The following is a 22,156-nucleotide window of genomic DNA, read 5'->3' as shown; positions in this document are numbered from 1 at the left end:
CTTCTGCTATTTTCGTGGCTTCAGGTCTTTTCGCCGCTTCGGCTGTTCGGCACTTCCGCTTTTCAGCTGTTTGGCTGTTCGGCTGGCCGCATATCTTCGTCGCTTGCAAGGGGGGGCTGGCTCTTTCCAAAGTACAGCACTGCCGGGCCCCCCTTCATGCCCCCCTACACTTGTCCCCCCCTGATGGCGGCCCTGTGTGCCATTACCCTAACTACATGGCTGAACACAGCAGACCCAATAGCAAACAGCATTCAGTCATACGAAAGAAACAATTTTTACATACGCAGGGTTGATTTAATTACAACATTTTCATTTTCAGTGTTACTGGTCCTTTAAAGCTACATTAGCTGTTTTGAGAAGGAAGTGCATTTGCCGGTATTCATATGACTCCCTTCTTTATTCCACTCCTGGGATTTTTTTTATGACACACAGTGACTCAGGGCATGGCAAGGTCATTGATCCCCATCAGGGTTACTGTTGTTTAAACAACTCCAATGCTGCTGTGGTGTCAACAACAGTAAGTCTGAATTTCCCATTGGATCATTTCTGATTCTCTCCTGACACTTCTATAGCTCTGCTATAATGATAGCTAGAATCTCAATGATTGGCATCAATGAGCTTATTATTAGTGTTATATATGAGAGTACCAATACTACCCTATCAGTCATACCAAGGACGTCTGAAAAACAACTCCCAGTATATCCCTGAAGGTGAATAACAAAGGAGACTGGATACCCAGGGGCTGCAAAACAATGGCTGGGAGCATACAGAGCCACTAAGGACTTACAGTATTTCTGTGCATCTTCAAAATAAATATGGAATAACTGGTGTATAACTTCAAAATAAATAAATAAATATGCAGGTATGGGACCTGATACCTAGAATGCTTGGAACCTGGGGTTTTCTGGATAAGGGATCTTCCATAATTTACATCACCATACATTCAATTATTTTTTAGTAGACTTAGACATTAAATAAAGCAAATAGTACAAGGTCATTTTTTTCATTACAGAGAAAAGGGAAATCATTTTTAAATATTGAATTATTTGGATAAAATGGAGTCTATAGGAGGTGGCCTTTCTGTAATTGTGAGCTTTCTGGATAACGGGTTTTCAGATAACAGATCCCATACCTGTCCCATACAGTTGCAGTTACTATAGTTTAAATTTGGGAGAAATGCAACGATTTCAGACAGAATTTCAACACTGCAGCGAATGCCTTAAAAAAAAGCACAAGCAGCAAGTTGAGCCAAGTTTGAACATAGGGAAAATCGCACAAAAAGCAGTCTTCAAACGGAGCCAATCCAGCCTATGCTGTTCACTTTCAAACTTGCAGTACGCTGCTCAACACCAGGGCCGCCATTAGTAGTTCACGGGGCCCCGTACAACAAAACTTTTGGGGCCCCCTGGGACTTAAATTTCGGCTGTTTTTGTGACTTTGGGTCTTTTCGCCGCTTCAGGGCTTCAATTTCGGCTGTTTTTGTGACTTCGGGTCTTTTCGCTGCTTCGGGAGTTCGGCTGTTTTCGTGGCTTCGGGTCTTTTCGCCGCTTTGGGATTTCTGAACTTTTGGCACTTTAGGCACCGCATTTGGGCTGTTTGGGACTTCGGAAATGGCCACACTGCTTCGGTGCTGTCAAGGGGTGCAGCACTGCCGGGTCCCCCTTCAGGCCTGGGCCCGGGACACTTGTACCCCTGTCCCCCTTTGATTTCGGTCCTGCTCAACACTAAAGGCCCCCATACACGGGGCAATAAAGCTGCCGACAGACCAAGTCGGCAGTTTATTGACCCCTGTGTGGGGCCATTCATGGAAAGTCGGGCAGATGCCAATCGGGCAGGTTAAAAAATCCTGTTGGATGCCACATCTTTTCGTTGATGCAACCAACTGTTTGGCCTCCAATCTGATTGTTGGACCCTAGGGCCCAATGACTGGATCAGCTCGATATCGGCCACTTCAATGTAGGCATATAGGGGAGAGATCCGCCTATTTGACGACATCGCCAAATGAGCAGATCTCCCTGTGGATGGCCACCTTAAGGGGCAGATTTATTAACCATCAAATTGAAAATTTGATTTAGAATTTTCTAATTTTTTTTCAACTCTCAAATTCGAATTGTGAATTATCCAACTCGATTTGAGTTTTAATTCGAATTCAAATTTCAAGATTTAGCATACTCTGTCCCTTTAAGAACTCAAATTTGACTATTCGCAACCTAAAACCTGCCGATTCGATAAGTCAATGGGAGACGTCCAACTTGATTCAAGTTTTCGAGGCCGTAAAATTCATCCAAGTTTTAGATATTAGATCTTTTATTATAAAGAACCCCCAGTTGAATTTCGAATATATTTGAATATAATAGAGTTTTGAATAACTCACATGAATTCGAAATTCGACCTTTAATAAATGTGCCTCTAAATGCTGATTGGTTGCTACTGGCAACTGTACTTGTGCAATGTATTGCCTGTAAATCAGCCCTCAAATTAGCATTTGTACTTGTCAGTCCCATGCAAATTGCAGAGCCAGTTTTTCTTGCTGAACCTTTGCGATAGTGGTGTTATGTCTGGCGCCAATAATGGTGTTTCAGCAGACACAAGTCCATATAGCCCCTAACAAGCCCAATAAAAAATGACTGTCTATGGCATCTTACCACAACCCCTCTGGCATTTGACAGAACCTACAGATTGCCAGTCCAGGCCTGCTCCCCAGTTCATAATTATTCAGATTATCTGTCAGGTTTCAAAAGGCTGAAACCCAAACTGACAGTTGGACCCGAACAGTCCTAGGAAACACTGAACTGTTTGGTTCAAAACCGAGCAGATGGCAACCCTAATCCTAGCAGAAATGTTGTTGTTGTTTGTTGCTTTGTCCTGTGTATAAAATAATTCTGACTAATGGCTCAGGAATAAGTCGTGGGTGCTCATTTGTAATGCTGATCCTGTACCAGAAAAACCAGCTTGTCTTTCGTTGGCCAGAATAATAAGACAGATACTGGAGGTGTAGGAGTGAAGACTGCAATTTAAACAAACTGCAGCATGTCCATTGTGTAAAGAAAAGAGAAAGGAATTTGTACATGCAAATGTCATTAGGCAAATAACCTGTACTTTTCGGGACCATAAAGGAGAAAAATAAAGGGGACCCCCACCCAAAAACTGCAATTCTAATCATCTCTTATAAGTTTGAAAGCAGTTTGTGACTGGCTGCTTATATTCTCTGTACAGCTGCTTCTGACTCCTGAAACAATAGACCTGGAGGAAATATGACCCATACACAGTGTTGGACTGGGACACCAGGGGCCCACCCAAAAACCTTAGATCAGGGGCCCACTCTTGGTACTATTATTATTCGTCTCCTCACTCAAACTCTATTCTCCTAGTCTCTTTTCTTTACATACTATAATCTATTATTCCATCTATTTAGCCTCTTTGTTCTCATAGAAATAGGGAATGGCCATGAAATAGGCCAAATATTTAGCAGCATGAGAGCCACGGACACCTGGGCCCACCGGGAGTTTTCCTGGTATCCCTGTGGGCCAGTCCGACACTGCACATACAAGACTAAAGCTGGCCATAGATACAAATATCCGACCGTTTGAGTTCTCGAACGATCGGACTTCCCCATCTCCAGACCTGCCATTCCAATCAAATAATGTACAAAAGAACAGATCAGCCGATGTTCTGCCCCTGACAGCAATCGTACGAAAGTTATGTCCGACCAATGCTAGTGACAGTCTCCCTCGGAAAATCGTATGATCGACAATATATGCAGAGATATTACCGACAGAAATCTTTTAACTTGTATGATCTACCAAACAACCGATTTCCGTGGGACGAAAAATGTCGGGACTCTCCACACACGGTCCGAAAATTGTACGAATCCTCGATTCGCACGATCGGATCTTTGCGTCTATGGCCAGCTTCAGACGCATTGAAAAGAAGGAACCGAATTCAGATTATTTATTACAAATAGCCTTATCACCGAGAATGTTTAACGTAGATTAGAAAGTGCTTAGAATTCTGTTTTATTGTCCATTTGGGTAGAGATCCCTTTAAGAGCAATATTGTAAAGATGAGCCTCGGGCGTAATAATTAAAAACCACAGTGCTAGTCCAAACAGAGGCATCATTTATTCACTGTCTTTATAATGTGCCAATGACTTAAGATAGGACACAGAGATTTAGGCTTGGAACACAAAGAACTATCATGCACTGATCTCACAGCCCTGCCATGTGGGATTAAGGGCTTGTATACAGAATCTTTGTCTACATTTATAAGTCGGTACAACTAGTTCCCATGATTCCCATACACTGACAGTATTTCATGAAATGATATTAAAGGAGTGGTTCACCTTTAAGTTAACTTTCAGTATGTTATAGAATTGCTAATTCTAAGCAACTTTTCGATTGCCTTTCAATTTTACTTTTTTATAGTCTTTGTTAAATATTTTTTTCTTTTTTAAAAAAAACCAAAAACTATTTTTTTCAAAATTCGACCAAACAACTCCAGATTGATTGTAGGGGGTCCCCCATAGGCTAAAACACCAATCAGCAGGTTTTAGATGGCGAATAGTCAAATTCGAATTCTTAAATAAATTGTCGAATTTTGAATTTTTTTTAAACTCAAATCGAATTTGTACTTTTCCCTAGTCGACTGACACTAAACTAAACTCGAAATTCGAATTTTTAATTCGACCCTTGATAAATCAGCCCCTTAATGTATCAATTTAAAACAGTTCCAGTCGGTGACCCCACTCCCAGAGCTGCTTTAAAAAATCATAAGATTGTGAAAAATGAAACTTTTAAGCTTCAATATTAGAATAACTGTCACAAATAGAAAACAGAAAGTAACTGAAAAAAGTGTTGAAAGGTCAAAAACCCCTTTAAGTGTCCTTATCGTCATCACTCGTATTGTTTTAAATGCAGTAAAGTGTAGTAAGTAAAGTGAAGTGTGGCACTAGGCTTGCTACCTTTTGGTTGGCCCCTTACCCATACCTCCCAACTGTCCTGTTTTTAGAGGGACAGTCCCTCTTTTAACAGTTCAACCCGCAGTCCCTCATTTGTACTGGAAAGTCAAGTTTTTCTCTGCACTGAACAGCCAGAAAAAAAACTATGTTTCTAACTTAATTGGCTTTTGGCAGAGAGCCCAGAACAGCCACAGCTGCAGATAAGATACTTTTGTAACAATTTCAAGATAAGCAATTACGTAATTGTAACAATATAAGATAACAGGTCCCTTGGGAAAAGTTAGACTCACGGCTTAAAGGGCAATTCACCTTCATTAGCAAAACTGTAATAACTGAAAATAACCACAGAAATATGTTCAAACATTCATAACCTGCCAAATTTTGTAAAATTAACATGGTAATTAGGGGGTGTGGCCACAAAAATGGGCATGGTCAAAAAGTTACTTTTCTGTCCCTCTTTTTATTTCCAAAATGTTGGGAGGTATGCCCTTAGTGGCTGATGGTGTGGAGGGGGTTAGAGCGAGAAGGAGCAGATTTGTGACAAAAATGAGTGGGACTATGACACAAATGGGGATGGAGTTGTGACACTGGCGGCCAAAGCAGAGGTAGAATCAGCTAGGAGACAGGATGAACGGGGTAGTGGGCAGGATGGAGGGGCAATGGGGGGGGTGGAATTGGAGAGGATAAGTTTCACAAAATAGCCAGATTTGTTGCTGCCTTACAAGATCCCTCGATCTTTATCCAGGCAGTAAACAGGGATGTTTCAGGCTAGTTCTGAAGACATAAACTCAACCGATCCTGCAGCTGCTGTTATCTTAAATGTAAATTACCCATCACAGATGCATTTTATCTCAAAACCCTTAAGGGCAGAGACACACGTGGAGATTCGGGGAGATTGGTCGCCCTTTTCTTCTGGGGGACTAACCTCCCCGAACTGCCTTCCCACCGGCTAAAATCTAAATCGCCAGCGGGATGGCACTCAGAGCGCTTCATTTTCCGAAGTTTCCTCGTCAGGCAACTTCGGAAAACGAATTGATCCGAGTGCCATTCCGCCGGCGACTTCGATTCTAGCCAGCGGGAAGGCAGTTCGGAGAGATTAGTAGCATGAAGAAGAGGCGATTTATCGCAGGTTACTAAAACTCCCCGAATCGGCACATGTGTCTCTGCTTTAAAGGAGAATGAAAGAGTTTGTCACTAGGGGTGCAAATTTGTTAGGCACTTCTAAGTGATTAGAATCGCTTTACTCATACCCCATCACTGAAAAACGCATTAACCTGGGGAACTATTCTAGCGTGTGCCACGGCAGCAAAAGAATCTTCAGAGGGGCTCAGGGCACCGGGAGTTGCTCCCCCTCCCTTGCTGGGGGCAGGCTGGAGGCAAATCAATAAGGACTTACAAATTGATTGGCAAGTACATTGCTGATATATTTATAAAACTGGCCCCGGCTGATATTTTACTGGCTAGACCAGAGAAATACCAGTCATGTGGCAACCCTACTAGGCACTCCCCAGCAAATGTAATCACTAACCTTAGACTCCAAGCTGGCATTCCTCTATGCTGAACATTTGGGTACTTATTCCATTGAAGGTCACACTGCCATCATTCTAGTATACTTTGAACCTAGGAGGGTCTGAGCTCTTACACACAGTTGTTTTTTTATGCATCTGACAGTTTTGAGCATACCCAAACACATTAGCCAAATGATTCTATTATATTGTGCCTAGCTGTACTCATGAGAATTTTACTCTGTTCGCCTTTCATTGTGATTTTTCAGTCGTATTGTGCTGCATTCTCTTGCACTTGACACACATTCAGAAACCGATAGAATAGAGGTTTGCATTTGGAACTGACAAAAACCACTTACTGTAGCTGTGTTTAAAAAAAATGCATATAAACGCAATACACATGGCTTTTTTTGTGCTTAGCATGTATTTGTAGACTTTTTATAAAAGCTATTGCAGTTGGGACCTTGGAGACAGATGCATAAACAAGTGCTAAGTACAATGTACACATTTATGTGTGTTTCTGTCCTTTCAGTTTGGTGGAGAAGAAGCTATAAATATATATGTATAAAACAAGCATGCTCCCTAATAGTCACAGCAGATTCAGCTGAAGGTATGACCTCATTGTCTCACTATTCTGTAACTGGATCTCATTTTCTGTTTAATGGCGTTTGGGGAATTCAAATGAACACAATCCTGGTAAAATAATACAGAACAAATCTTGCATTGCCAAACAGTACAAGGTAGGAGGTATGAAGCTTGGCGGAATGCTTTCTATAATGAAGAAAACGTACAACCCATAAAATGAACTGGATAAATAAAGCCAATTGGGCATATAGTGTACAGACCCTGAAGCGCTAATAATAGCCCAAACATTTGTTTTTATGCTCCTCTTTAAAGTAGTAGTGCACAAAAAGGTTTGGGGGGCCTACTGCTGAGAATCCTGGGTGCACCATGCTACGTTCCTGCAGAAGCACCATGTTGTTGTATAATGGGAAGTGTTTTGAGACAAATACCAGGAAAAACTCTCCCACAACCCGCACCCGTCTGCCCGCATCCGACTTCTAGGTTCCTTTTATAGACCTGTGCTGACCCGCTCCACAGATGACATCACAAAAGGGGCGGGGCTAGCAGGTGCGCGGCTATAAAGCCGGAAGTCTGAAGCTGGTATTTGTAGGTTTTATTACTTCAAAGATACAACTACAATAGTGATGTGCAGGCCAGCTCGATACCCACGGGACCCGTGGGTTCAGGCTGACCTCCAGGGCTAGAACTAGGGGTAGGCAGAGTAGGCACATGCCTAGGGCGCAAAGCTGGGGGGTGCGCCAGGCACGTACCTACTCTGTCCCCTACCCCATTGTCCGGTCCCGTCTCTCCCCGACTGCCGCTGATATTTTTCCGTAATTGCACTTCTGCACATGCGAGCATGCAGTTTTGAGCATGCGCGCTCGGGCGTAGTTTTACACATGCGCACCCGAGCGTAGTTTCATGCATGTGCACTCGAGCACGCAGGTTGCCTAGGGTGCCTGGCCGATTTGGCCAACCTTGCACTCTGTGGGTTGAGCTTTTCTTCTGCTCTCCCCGTCCACCACCTGCAAAGAGTAGTGCGAGGTCAACCCAAACCTGTGGGTCACTAGACAGTCACTATTTAGTGGGCTGGTGGGGGGCTGTTTGGGCCTCTGTGTACTTGGAATGCCAGGGCCTATTTTGACTTGGATTCAGGGGAAACCTGCAGCTACTGCCCCCTCAGTACCAGATGGTAGATCCAGGATTCCCTCAGTGGCCTATATCAAGAGGCACAGCATAGATGCTCCACGAGAATGACACACAACTGTAACTTTGACAGCAAGAATGATGCAATCCAGATCTTAAGCAAAATTGCATCTGATTTGCAATGAAGTGCAAGTGCACTTGCGTCAAATTAATGCATTATTTGCAATTGCGTCAGGCAGCAAATTGTGGGTAAAAAAATATGCCAATTGCTGTGGGAAATAGCATGTTACTCCAAGTGTCACACAAGAGACGGCCCTGCCCACGTCAGCTTGTAAATAGGGTTTATTATTCCATGAAATATTTAGCTTTGATGGTAAGACCAGTTTGGGTGTTGCCAGGCTGCATACAGTTACAGTAGCATTTAGCAATTAGTGAAACTTTAGATAGGAAAGAAGATCTTTTCCTCATATTCTCCTAGAACTCTCCTTCTCCATATAATAGAAACACAAGCGGGTGATAAAGGAAGGAAGTATTATTGTGTTCAGCCGTCATTTCCCTTTCATTAAAATATACAATAACCGTTTGTACTAATGTCATGTACTCGCTGGCCGTCTGACTTATCTACAACATTTTATTTGGCTTTGGTTTGTTATTTTGCATATTCTTTTGGAATGTAGCATTTCTGAAGAGTGAGTGTGTCAGTATCAGGGCTGGGTGGGGCCCTAGGGCCCTAGGTTAGATGTCTGTGTAAATGTGATAGCTCCACTGCAATAGGGACTGATATAAATGATCCACAATATATTTATATTGCTAATTATAAAAATAAAGGATAATAAATATATACTATTCATGATCATCCTTCAGTATTCAACTTGAAAGTCCTCGTCTTTTTACATAAAGGCAGAAGAACAGGGGACTCCATTATATGAAGAATAAGCAAAACTTTAATTCATATTAAAGGAATTGTTCATTATAAAAATAAAAACTGGGTAAATAGATAGGCGGTGCAAAATAAAAAATGTTTCTAATATAGGTAAGGAAGTTAGGCAACAATATAATGTATAAAGGCTGGAGTGACTCGATGTCTAATTAAATAGCCAGAACACTACTTCCTGCTTTTCAGCTCTCTTGGTTTCCACTGATTGGTTACCAGACAGTAGCCAATCAGTAACTTGAAGGGGGCACACGGGCATACCTCCCAACATTTCGGAAATAAAAAGAGGGACAAAAAATTTGTGTGTGTAGCGCGGCAGTTTTTTTGACCGAGCCTATTTTTGGGCACACACCCTAATTAACATGTTCATTTTACAAAATTTGGCAGGTTATTAAAATTTGAACAGAAACACGCTTAGGAGAGCACTCACCCAACAAACAAGGCAGGAACCGACCAGAGCAGATTGTGCTGACAACGTGGAGACGCCTCCGGATAGAGCGTAGCAATTTGTATCTATAAAGTCTTTAATCCACGGAGCACTAGACAAGGTCAGAGTTTAAAATGTTTAAATGTATTGAAGATCAGATAACATCAATGGAAATACACCAACAGTGCATCAAACAAAGCCCACGCTTTACGCGTTTCGTGGCCTCAACGCCACTTCCTCAGAAGCATAGGATTCAAACTCTCTCCCCACCCCTGAATAGTGCATGTACCCGTGGACAATTAAAAAGAATCAAAACATTTAACCCTAAAGACCCCCGAGGTTAAAAACAGCCACAAGATAAATACAATGAAATGTTATCACACTCCCTCAGAGTCTCGCGTGACTAATATGAGTTAAAAGCCATAACAAGGGATGGAAGGCAAGCAACAATACAAGTACAAGTACAAAAAAAGGACAAGAAAACATATCCCAAAATGATTATACTATATAAAAAGATATAATATACCCAATTTAAATATCCATAGGTACTGAAATGCAAAATAGTTTTAAACATTTTCGGAACATAGTTATCATTTTTAACATTATTAACAAGAACATTAATTACAAAAACACGAAAGCTCACACTTTCTATTCAAACCCCCATAATCCCCAGTAGTTTTTAAATGGTATATCCAAGACGTCTCCAACCTACTGGGGGTCATTTATCAACACTGGACAAATTTACCCATGGGCAGTAACCCATGGCAACCAATCAAATTGCTGCATTCATTGTTCTACTTGCAGCTGGCTTTAAAAAGCTAATCACTGATTGGTTGCTATAGGCAACTGCCCATGGGCAAATTTGCCCAGTGTTGATAAATGAGCCCCACTGAGTTTAGTCTCGTGATCACCCCCTCTGCTGTCTCCTAGTGGTTTATCTATAACTTGAAAATTAACCCTAGCATATCCATTGTGTTCCTCAACTATATGCTTCGCTACTGCAGATTTTAGATCCTTCCTGTCCACAGCCGACATGTGTTCCAGGAAACGGGTACTAGCCATGCGCTAGTACCTGTTTCCTGAAACACATGTTTTGCATTTCAATACCTATGAATATTTAAATCCCTTCTCCCAAGGGACCTGTTATCTTATATTGCTACAATTACTTATTTGCTTATCTCAAAATTGTTATAAAGTATCTTATCTGAACCTCGTGGCTGTTCTGGGCTCTCTGCCAAAAGCCAAATAAGTTAGAAACGTATCTTTTTTTTTTTGCTGTTGAGTGCAGAGAAATTGTGAATTTCCAGTAAAAACCAGTGACTGCGGGTTGAGCTGTCAAAAGAGGGACTGTCCCGCTGAAAACGGGACAGTTGGGAGGTATGCACATGGGTCATAACTGTTGCTTTTGAATCTGAGCTGCATGCTAAGGATCAATTGCAAACTCACTGAACAATTATGTTCCATGTTGCCCCCCTTCAAGTCGGTGACTAACTCAGAGTTAGAGAGCTGCAAAGCAGGAAGTAGTGTTCTGGCTATTATGTTAGACAGACAGTCCAGTCACTCCAAACTTTATACATTACATTTTTGGCTAACTAACTATATCAGAAACATTTTTTATTTTGCACAGCCTATCTATTTACCCAGTTTTTATTTTTACACTGAACTCTTCCTATGAGCAAAAAAACCCAAAAAACTCAACGCATTTCAATCCCATTAAAGGCTCTTCATCAGGGGAACATGCAAAAAAATTTAAAAAATTTAAAAAATACAATTCCATACAAATACAATTTTCATGCTCCCCTCACTGAGACCTCATGGGGTTGAAATTGGTTTTTTGGTTTTTTTTGCTTAATATGAATTAAAGTTTTGCTTATCTTTCAGTGAATGGAGTGCCCTGTACCTCCATCTTTATAACTGTTGTATGTTATGGGGACTTACAGGTTAGCCCCCTTACAGTGAGCACCCTGGCTAAAAACACCAATATAACATTGTCTGTACAAGAATGAAATACAGGGGCATGTTTATCAAAAAAAGAGGATGCTATCTGTGTTTTAAAGCAACGTGCAGGGGAGCAATACATGTGGTTATTTCAAATGATTGCTCCAAAAGAGTAAGGCAGCAATTTCCCTGATGCCGCACAGAGTAACGCTTTGTTGGAAAAAGCAGATAAATATCTACGGTAAGATGAACCAAAAATGAAAACTGAGTAAAAAAAACTGTCACTTTTTCTTGCGCAATATTGCCAAAATCCATCCCTTCCTTTCACCTGATACGTCCAAGACGCTCATGCATGCTCTCATCCTTTCCCGACTAGATTACTGTAACCTTCTACTAACTGGCCTCCCTAACTCTCATCTCTCCCCCCTACAGTCTGTATTAAACACTGCTGCCAGAATTATCCTCCTCTCATCCAAAAGGGTACAGGCCCCTCCGCTGCTGAAGTCCTTATCATGGCTTCCTATAAAACAAAGAATAACTTATATACTCCTCCTCATAACCTTCAAAGCCCTTCATTCCTCTGCTCCTAACTACATCTCATCTCTTGTCTCTCTATATGTTCCTGGCCGAAACCTCCGCTCCTCTCAGAGCAACCGCATGGTTGTACCCCCCACTACTACTGCTGTTTCCCATATCAAACCCTTCTCTCTTGCGACTCCTTATATTTGGAATGTCATTCCTGAAACTCTCCGGAGAGAATCCTCCTTCAATGTTTTTAAAACGAAACTCAAAGACTACCTCTGGGAGCACCTGGATAACACCTGAACTGGGGACTGGCACTTATATAACAGTGTAACAAACTGTAACCTACAGCACTTTAATACCCCTCCGAATTGTGTCTGTCTGTTACCCTCCCATTTAGACTGTAAGCCCTACGGGGTAGGGTCCTCCAGCCTTTTGTCTCCTTGACACCGAGCACTTAATCTGTATTGTAATTATATTTTATATTTATGTGAATTGTATTTTTAATAATGCACTTATTTTTATTTCAATGACCCCTTGTTTGTTACTTCTAATATATTGCTTTATAAAGGGCTTTGCCCTAATGGAGCACTATACAAATAAAAATATACATACATACAAAATCCTTTATTTGAGCAACTTTTATGTAGTCATTACAAAAATCTCTGGAACTGGTTAGACGGTGGTGTCCTTCTGAGCTTCTGTGCTACAGCCCATTGTTCTGTGCCAAGATTAGCAGTAAACAAAGGAGGATTTCTGGACTCCGTACAAGTGGAATTCACTGGCATGAAAAATAACCTTGTATAAAAACCAGTGTACTGGATTAAACCCGGAAGTCATTTACTGCTGCATTATTAAATTAGTAAACCCAGGAAACCATCTTCTCCTGAAAGTCAAAACTATATCAACAGAGAGACTTTGAAAATATTCAATAAAAAACATGCACGGTTGCATTCATTTTGGTAAATCAGACAGAATTTTGGTAAGCGCAGACAAATTTCATTTGTGACCACAAGGATGGTGGAAATCTGGAAAGAAATCTGCATTGTGGGTAAAAAAAACATAGTGATATCACTTGAAATTGCACTTTGCTCAATGCATTGAAGACTTACATGTGTTTTCTGGATTACTAATAGTGGTTGTAGTACTATGAACAGCAGGTTTCCGAGGTGCTCAAATTGTTCTGGAACAGTCTGTTGTGGTGTCTAAGGGCAGAGACACATGTGGAGATTCGGGGAGTTTAGTCGCCCAACGACAATTTGCCTCTTCTTCGGGGGTGTCTAATCTCCCCAAACTGCCTTACTGCCGGCTAGAATCTAAATCGCGGTGGTGTGGCAGTCGGATCGTTTTTGTTTTCCGAAGTCACCTGAAGTTGCCTCTTGAGGAAACTGTGGGCAACTTCAGAAAACGAAGTGGCATCCCGCTGGCGATTTAGATTCTAGCCGGCGGGAAGGCAGTTCGGGGAGATTAGTCGCGGTGGTAGTAGAAGAGGTGATTTGTCGCCGGGCAACTAAATCTCCCTGAATTCCCTTAAGGATTAATTTATTTTTGTATCAATTGAAACGTGTCTCTTTGTGGGAACCCCTGTTGTGAATAAAACACAGGTAAATACCTGCTTGAAGTTTCATTGGATGTTGCTGAGTCTTTAGCAAAGCCACTGTTGCCTTTTGAGTGAATTCCCACAATAATTTCTTTGAAAATGCAACTGCTGGAAATAAACATAGAATTAAAAAAAAACAAAAAACTCTTAATCCATTTAATAAATAAAAAATAAATAAATATAATACATGTTTTATGCAGGCAAAGTTTTCATACAAATAATATTATGGGAAGAAAGGATTTCCAGTATTTATTTCGATTCCTTCAGTCTGCTAGTTCCAAAGCTGATTCTCCCTGGGCAAAGTGGAATTCCAGACTTGTATAATAGAAAGAAAGGCTTGCAACTGAGTACTGAGCTGAAATAACTTAACAGCTGCCTGGTATTCAGCCCTGAAGATTCCTTTCCCCCTTCCTAGAAACAAACCCAGCCCTGGAAGCTACACTTGGGTAGAAGTGCAGGAGAAAAACAAGACTGACATCAGTGCTTCACCCTTGACCAATTCTCTCATTTGACTGAATAACAAATGTCACACCATTGAAGCACTTTTTTGTTGTTGTTGGAGATTCTATTAGAAAAATGATATAAAGAGAAATAACAACTAAAATATGCTGTTTTCATGTGTACAAATATCCTATGTGAATTACTTTAGCCCATTCACCAGGCAGATTTGCAGTAGGTTGCTCAGATTAGTCAGATAATGATGCTTATGGCCTTGTGCAATATCTGAACTGGGATTCAAAATCAGTCTTGTCCAGGGTCGGATTGAGCTGGAGGGGAGCCGGGAAAAAACCCGATGGGCCCGGCTCTCATGGGCCCTGCCGGCCCAGACCTGTTCCCTGTCCTTGCTGCTGCTGTGATGTGTCTCCGGGCCAGGTCCGGATTGAGAATTAAAGTAGGCCCTGGCATTTCAGTTACACAGAGGCCCAATCAGCCCACATAGAGGCCCAAACAGCCCCCACCAGCCCACTAAATAATGACTTTCTATGGCACCTTATAGCAGCCCCTCTGGCATTTGCCAGAGCCCACAGATCAGTCCGGGCCCAGTCATGTCAAGGAGGGAATGCCTGAAGTGGCTTCGGTCGAGGTCCAGAGGGGGATTTGCGGCAGGGTCGGGTCTCGGGGGGGGGATGAGATAGTCCGACCCTGGTCCTGTCATTTAAAGTACATAGAGGCCCAAACAGCCCTCTACAAGCCCAATAAATAGTGATAGTCTATGTTGGCATCTTACAACAGCCCATCTGGCATCTACCAGAGTCCTGCCTGCTAATCAGTTGGACTAAGATCAGGGCAATGACTGAGCCATAGTCAGACATTCCCCTTTATGTTCTTGAGCCGATACTTGAGTTTGTGATCATTATTGAGAGCTGCGTAAATTGAACTGGTATATACACGGGCAGATATTAGCTACCGACAGATTAAATTGGCATCTTATTGCCCAGTGTATGGCACCCTACGACGGGCTTCCCCAATCGATATCTGCCCGAAAGTCAGCCAGAGGTCTATTGACCAGGCTAAAAAATCCCCTCAACAAGATGCGGCCCTCGATCCAACAGCCCGTTTTATCCTCGGTATGATCAGGTAGTAGGGCCCATAATTTGATCAGCCGGATATTGTCCACCTCAAGGGAGGCATATCACCATACAATCAGATCTCCATATGTATGGCCAGCAGCTTTGATTCCTCCTCAGTCACCATGCCTAGCTCAGCATTTCATACACTAGGTGGCGATAAGATTGCTTTACCAATAACACTTCTTTCTTTTTTTTTTTTTAAATAAACTCATCCTAGTGTTTAAAAGCAAAATGTGTTTAAAAAAAACCCCTATCAAATTGTATTTACTTTCAGCCCAGTTACAACATCTTTTCCCGTAGTGTTATATTCCATAACTGGATTTGTTTATGTAAGGATTGTTTTTATTGCTTTGCTTACTGTGTTCACAATATGTGTGAGGGGAAGGTCAGACAGGCCTCATTGTGTGCAATGACCACGGGAAAGTCACCCAGAGGAATGTCAGCTGAGATACTCGTTTTATTACTGGCCATATGTGTTTCCCTGGTAACACTGAGCTGTCAGTGGGAGAATGTAGAATATATAAAAATAAACAAAAACATTACTATACTGTTATGCCAACATGGCAGCTTCCACCATACAGTATGTTTGTATTATCTTTTATTTATATAGCACCTTCATAGCATACATCAGAACGTGCATTAAATAAGCTGTGTGCACAAACTCTATTGTCTAATGGTAACAATTTGCCATCTTCCAATCATATGTATATACTCAAACACACTGGGAATGTGCACAAAATAAGCTTCTTTGCTTTCTCAACAATTTTTTTCACAGATCTCCCAAGCCAGGATATTGCATTTCAGTTTATGTTTATTTTTTTGTTGAAGATAAACATTTATCCTCATTGGTGTTCCTTATTCATGGCGACTCGTGTATATGCATATACAGGTATGGGACCTGTTATCCAGAATGCTCGGGACCAGGCGTTTTCCGGATAATGGATCTTTCCGTAATTTGGGTCTTCATGCCTTAAGTCTACTAGAAATTAATTTAAACCTCAAATAAACCCAATAGGCTGGTTTTGCTTCCAATAAGGATTAATTATATCTTCGTTGGAATCAAGTACAAGCTACTGTTTTATTATTACAGAGAAAAAGGAAATCATTTTTAAAAATTTGGATTATTTAGATAAAATGGAGTTTATGGGAGACAGCCATTCCGTAATTCGGATCTTTCTGGCTATCGGGTTTCCAGATAAGGGATCCTATACCTGTACATCAATTTATATGAAATTATTTGGAAAAAAATGACAATGTGTAAAAGCTGTATTAATAAACGTATGCCCATTTGAAGTGCCCTATGAGTAAGTGCCCACCTTTGGCACGAAATGCGTCTCACTAGAGTATGTCCTAATAAAGTTTTTTCATTTTTATAATATTTGGGCTCCGTCTTCACTAAACAGTAAGTCGTTCCCGATTTTGCCTTTTGAAATTATTCAACTATGTACAACCCTTGGACTGGGGGTACTTTGGGCTATGACTACTGTGTATCATTTTTGAATCATGACATTTGTGACTTTAATTAGACTTTGAATTACAGTTAGAAAAGTGGAGGCACACACCGCAGCAAAATTTCACATTTAAGTCTCAGCTACTGTTACTATTTTTCTTTTTTGTGTAATTACCCTCATTCCTTTCTGCCGTGTCTCTTACATGTTTCTTTTTTCCTCTGCCAGTATATGGTGCTTTCAGGGAAATGACTGAAAGGAGAAACATGTCACTTTATTTGTCTGACACTGAGCTCTGTGATACTACAAGCGCTTTGCATTTTTTTCCCTACAGTGGCTCCCATTGATGAATTCTACACCTGGGAAGCTTCATGCGTCAGAATTGAACGGCTACATCTTGCTCAAGACTGAAAAGTTTGAACAGTTGATATTTAGGCAACTGGCCGATTGGGGAAAGGTACATGTTTGTGGCAGAGATAACTATTCATTCCTATAGAGGACATATAATTCTATGACTGGGAGGGGGCAGTTTTTTTAGGCTCTTGGAGGCTGAGAGTAGGAACTATATTTTATGAAGAACTAATGAAGATCTAGAAGGCCAAACCATTGTCTTGTAGAGGAGCCCTCCAATGTTTTTCTTTCTGCTACTGGGGACAGTACCTACGACTTTATATTATTCAGCATTTTGCAGATCAAAACAGCCTTTTTTTCCCTTACATTTGTATTCCACTTCAGGCCATAAGAAATACTAAGGGGCACTTACAATGCATTTTTGCAGGTAATGGGCACTTTGTTTCTGTCCCACTTCAACATACGAATTGGCTACTTCGACCTTCGACTACGACTTCGAATGGAACGTTTCGAACTAAAAATCGTTAGACTATTCGACCATTTGATAGTTGAAGTACTGTCTCTTTAAAAAAAACTTCGACCACCTACTTTGCCACCTAAAACCTACCGAGCACCAATGTTAGCCTATGAGGACCTTCCCCGATGGATTTAAATCCTTCAAATCGTTCGATCGAAGTAAATGCGGTAAATCCTTCGACTTCGATATTCGAAGTCGAAGGATTTTACTTCGATGGTCGAATATTGAGGGTTAATTAACCCTCGATATTCGCCCCTTTGTCTACTATAGGACTGAGGGTGAGAGATATCCCCTCTTTAGAAGATTCAGCCAGGATATCTATCTATCTATCTATCTATTATATATATATATATATATATATATATATATATATATATATATATATATATATATATATATATATATATATATATATATATATATATATTTAATATATAATTTATATTATATATATATATATATATAATTATAAAGGGAACACTAAAGGGTTTTTAATCTAATTTGAATCAAGTTTTCCTCCGAAAAAAAACCTTGAATGTCAGCAAGGCAATTAATATATTTAAATGGTTCAACAGACCTCTGCCAGTGACTTGTAAATGAATTCAGCAGGTTTTACGTGGCGAATATTTGATTTTGGACTGTTTCCATGGTGAGGTTTGATAAATCTCACATTCGAATTTACATTCGAATTTGTGAATTTTGACGAATAGACCTTTTGACATATAGAACTTTAAAATTAGAACTCTTAAAAAAATGTCAGATTTCAAAATGATATAATACAAGATGATAATGATGCAGGCCATATTAATTATAAATAACTACTGATCAAAAGAGCAGCTTGGGTGTATTCTAATAATTTATGCCTAAATATAACTAAGAAGAAGGGTTTGGAATGCGAGAAAGGATAATTAGAGCATAACAAACCAAACTATTATTCTTTTAATGTATATTGTTGTTGTCATAACTGGATTTTCAGGACAAACAGATAACTGTTCAGGCCCATATTAAAAATGAAAGCCATTTTAGCCGTGTCTTCTAAAGTAACTTTATTTCTGGAGCGGTGCTTCGAAAATGTGATATACTACTTCTGTGGGTCCTTGATGTATACAAGTCAACAAACTCCAGAATACTATATGTATTATTTAAGCATTCAATAGATATGGGGATTTCTAGTTATAATTGTACACACAAAGTAGGTTTTCAAGATATATCTCAATATTATGGGAACTATGAGGCATATGGTTGTCCATAGCAACCAATCAGATCTTTGCTTTTGTTTTTTGACTTGTTGGAGATTGTTCTAAATCTAATTGCTGTTTGGCTGCCATGGCCTTGCTGAAAAACAACATGGCAGTTGGCAACCTCCTTTGCTGAAGGGCTATCTCAACATTCGGCTGCCATTTTTCTTACAGTGGATGCCTGTAAGAACGCCCCCCGCTGGCCTTTTTGGGGCGTGCCTTGCATTAGCTCACCTTGGTAAATTGATGAACAAAGACAGGGTTCTGTAGATAGCTAAAGGCAGCTTTGGTGCTTTACCGAATCATAAATATTGGTTCCCCATTAATGTGGCTTGAAGAAAAGCGACTTACGGCAAAAGGTACCAGCCGCGGATTAAACCCCAGGCCCTCGGGGTTGAAACCGGTGATTTGCAGCATGCAACATAGAACAATCCACCCCGGGATTCCAACCCAGGAAGACAACATGCTCTTTAGCCACCCACACTATAGAGCCTAATCCTGCTTGGAAGGGTTCTGGATGACCGCAACAACCAAACGTCCCCATGTGAAATTCTGGATGACCATAACAACCCAATGTACCCTTGTGCCTTTACATCAAAAAGGCAGTGTCGGCCGGCAAAGGTAGGGGTGAAGATAGCCTGCCTGTGATGGAAGGAGGGACAAGCTATTTGCCCCTAGGTCAGTTGATGGGATTGCCTAGGTGGGATGGGAAGGTAGCCTGACTGTGATAAAAGGAGGGTTGCCCATAGCAACCAATCAGATCTTCGCTTTTGTTTTTTGATTTGTAGGAGATTGTTCTAAATCTAATTGCTGTTTGGATTCAAACTCAGGACTCCACAGGAGACAACATGCACTTTAGCTGCCCACGTCACAGAGCCAAATTTTGCTGGGAAGGGTTCCGGATGACCACAACAACCAAATGTCCCCTTGTGCCTCTACATTGACAGGATTCTGTAGATTGCTTGAAAATAAACATTTGAGAAGCTGATAAGCGAAGGCAGCTTTTGGCGCTTTACCGAATGGTAAATATCGGTTACTCATTAATGTAGACTGAAGAAAAGGCAACTACTGCTATAAGGTAACAACCAGGGCACAAACACCGGGCCCTTTGGGGGAAGCAATTTGCTCCATGCGCCATAGAACTGACGTGTGGGGATGCCAGTTTTTGCAACTCCAAAGTAGCAGCCACTCTTGAATGCAGCCTAAAGAAAAGCTCTGTACAGGCATAAACAGAAAATCATCCACACAAGACTTGAACCCTGGACTCCACAAGCAGAGAACCGGCACTTTATTTAGTGCGCCACAGAGGCTAAACCTGCTGATTTTTCCAGATGACCATAACAAACGAACATTCCCTTGTGCCTCTACATTGACTGGCAGTGCCGGCAATCCATCTTCCGCCTCACAGAGTTAATATGAACCCCAGGTACCTCACTAAGGGAGGCCTCCGGAATGGTCAAGTGGTTAAGGCGCTTTCCTCCAAAGGTTGTGAGATCAATTCCCGTCTGTGCTGTAAACTCCATGCCAAAGCAGCTGTAGTTAGCTATGCTATGAGAATTCTAGATGGACCAATGGAAGTCACTGGAGAGAGGTGGAAGGACAAGCTGTCTGTCAAAAAGTAGGGACAAATCATAATGCCAGCTTTCACTGAAAGCTCATCGCTCAAGACAGTCAGAGTAATGGAAGGGCAAGTTGGCTGCCCCTATGTTGATTGCCCAGAGGAGGCTGGTGCTAACCCATGTGTGATGGAAAAAATGGCTTTTGCCAGTACCCTTTTCTACATTTGGCTGCCCAAGTATCTACTTCAGGCCAGGGGTTCCCCAGTATGATAACAAGATATGCTGTTCATTCTTATAGCATGCCTAGGGCCAGTAGTGTATTAGTAGCTCTGCGTGGCAATATATTTTGACTACACCCATGTTTGTGGCCAAACCTCCTAATTACCATGTCCATTTTACAAAATTTTGCAGGTTATGAAAGTTTGAACACATTTCTGTGCTTTTATGTGTTATTATAGTTTTGCTAATGAAGGTGAATTGCCCTTTAAGATGCACTTCACAGTTTCCCCAAGAGACCTACTTATCTTTAATAGTTACAATTGTTTCTTTTCTTTTCTTAAACTGTTACAAAGTATCTATGTGCAGCTGCCACTTATTCTGGGCTCTCTGCCAAAAGCCAATTAAGTTTTAGAAACTTTGTATATTTTTCTGATGGTTCAGTGCAGCAGATCAAAGAGAAAGTCCGGACATTTCAGTTACAATCCGGGACTGCTGGTTGAGCTGTCAAAATCGTGACTGTCAGTTGGGAGGTATATAAATGTACCACACATTAACACTACAGACAGTGTAATGTACAGAATGCCTTGTACTGAGCCCCAGGCCTCCCCATTGCTATAAAGAACCCCCTGTAACTGACTCATTTAATAACAATGGGCAAATTAACATTACTGTATTAACAAATGGCAGTTAATTACATTTTGGTGTAACACTGGTTTATTTTGTTTCTTCTGGTCATTCACTGATTGGCTGCTATGGGTTACTGGCCAGATGCAGATTTGCCTGGGGATAGTAAATGAGCCAAAGTGCTTTCATAGAACAGGGACATAAGTACACAGGTGCTGTAATGATATCTGTATATATATATTTATATATTTATATATATTATCATATTATATTGTTGTTCAAACAACTCTCCTAACTGGTGTAGGATACTCTGGGGGCTTCACAACTGATTAATATATATATATATATATATATATATATATATATATATATATATATATATATATATATATACATACACAGTGTCGGACTGGGACACCAGGGGCCCACCCAAAAACCTTAGACCAGGGGCCACCAAGAAAATTTAGACCAGGAGCCCACTCTTAGTACTATTATTCTTCCTCTCCTCACTCAACCTCTATTCTCCTAGTCTCTTTTCTTTACATACTATAATCTATTATTCCATCTATTTAGCCTCTTTGTTCTCATAGAAATAGAGAATGACCATGAAATAGGCCAAATGTTTAGCAGCACAAGGGCCCACTGACACCTGGGCCCACCGGGAGTTTTCCTGGTATACCGGTGGGCCAGTCCGACACTGTATATATATAAAATATGCAAGTCAGTGGCATTTAAGATGCTGAAAGTCACATGGTGCAAATTTTAGGATGTATGTCCATTCGACTGTAACTGAGAAAGGTGTTGTGTTGCGGAGGCACCTGGGGGCAGTAGCACCCCTGGGTATTTGTGGCTGTCAGGCAGCAAAAACGAAGCAAAAAGCTGTCAGGCAGAAAAGAGCCATCTCTCATAACTTTATGAGCTCTCTCCTCTCTGCCCGGCTACGGTCTGTAAGTGAGAGCGCACCTATTCTCACTGGTGTGCGTAAGCATATTCTCATTGGTGCACATGATCACCTACATGCGCATCTACGCAGCGG

This window comes from Xenopus laevis, chromosome 9_10L (genome assembly GCF_017654675.1).
Source record: "Xenopus laevis strain J_2021 chromosome 9_10L, Xenopus_laevis_v10.1, whole genome shotgun sequence".
NCBI classification, from domain to species: Eukaryota; Metazoa; Chordata; class Amphibia; order Anura; family Pipidae; genus Xenopus; species Xenopus laevis.
The sequence above is the reverse complement of the archived record's forward strand: the minus strand, read 5'-3'. Positions refer to the sequence as shown.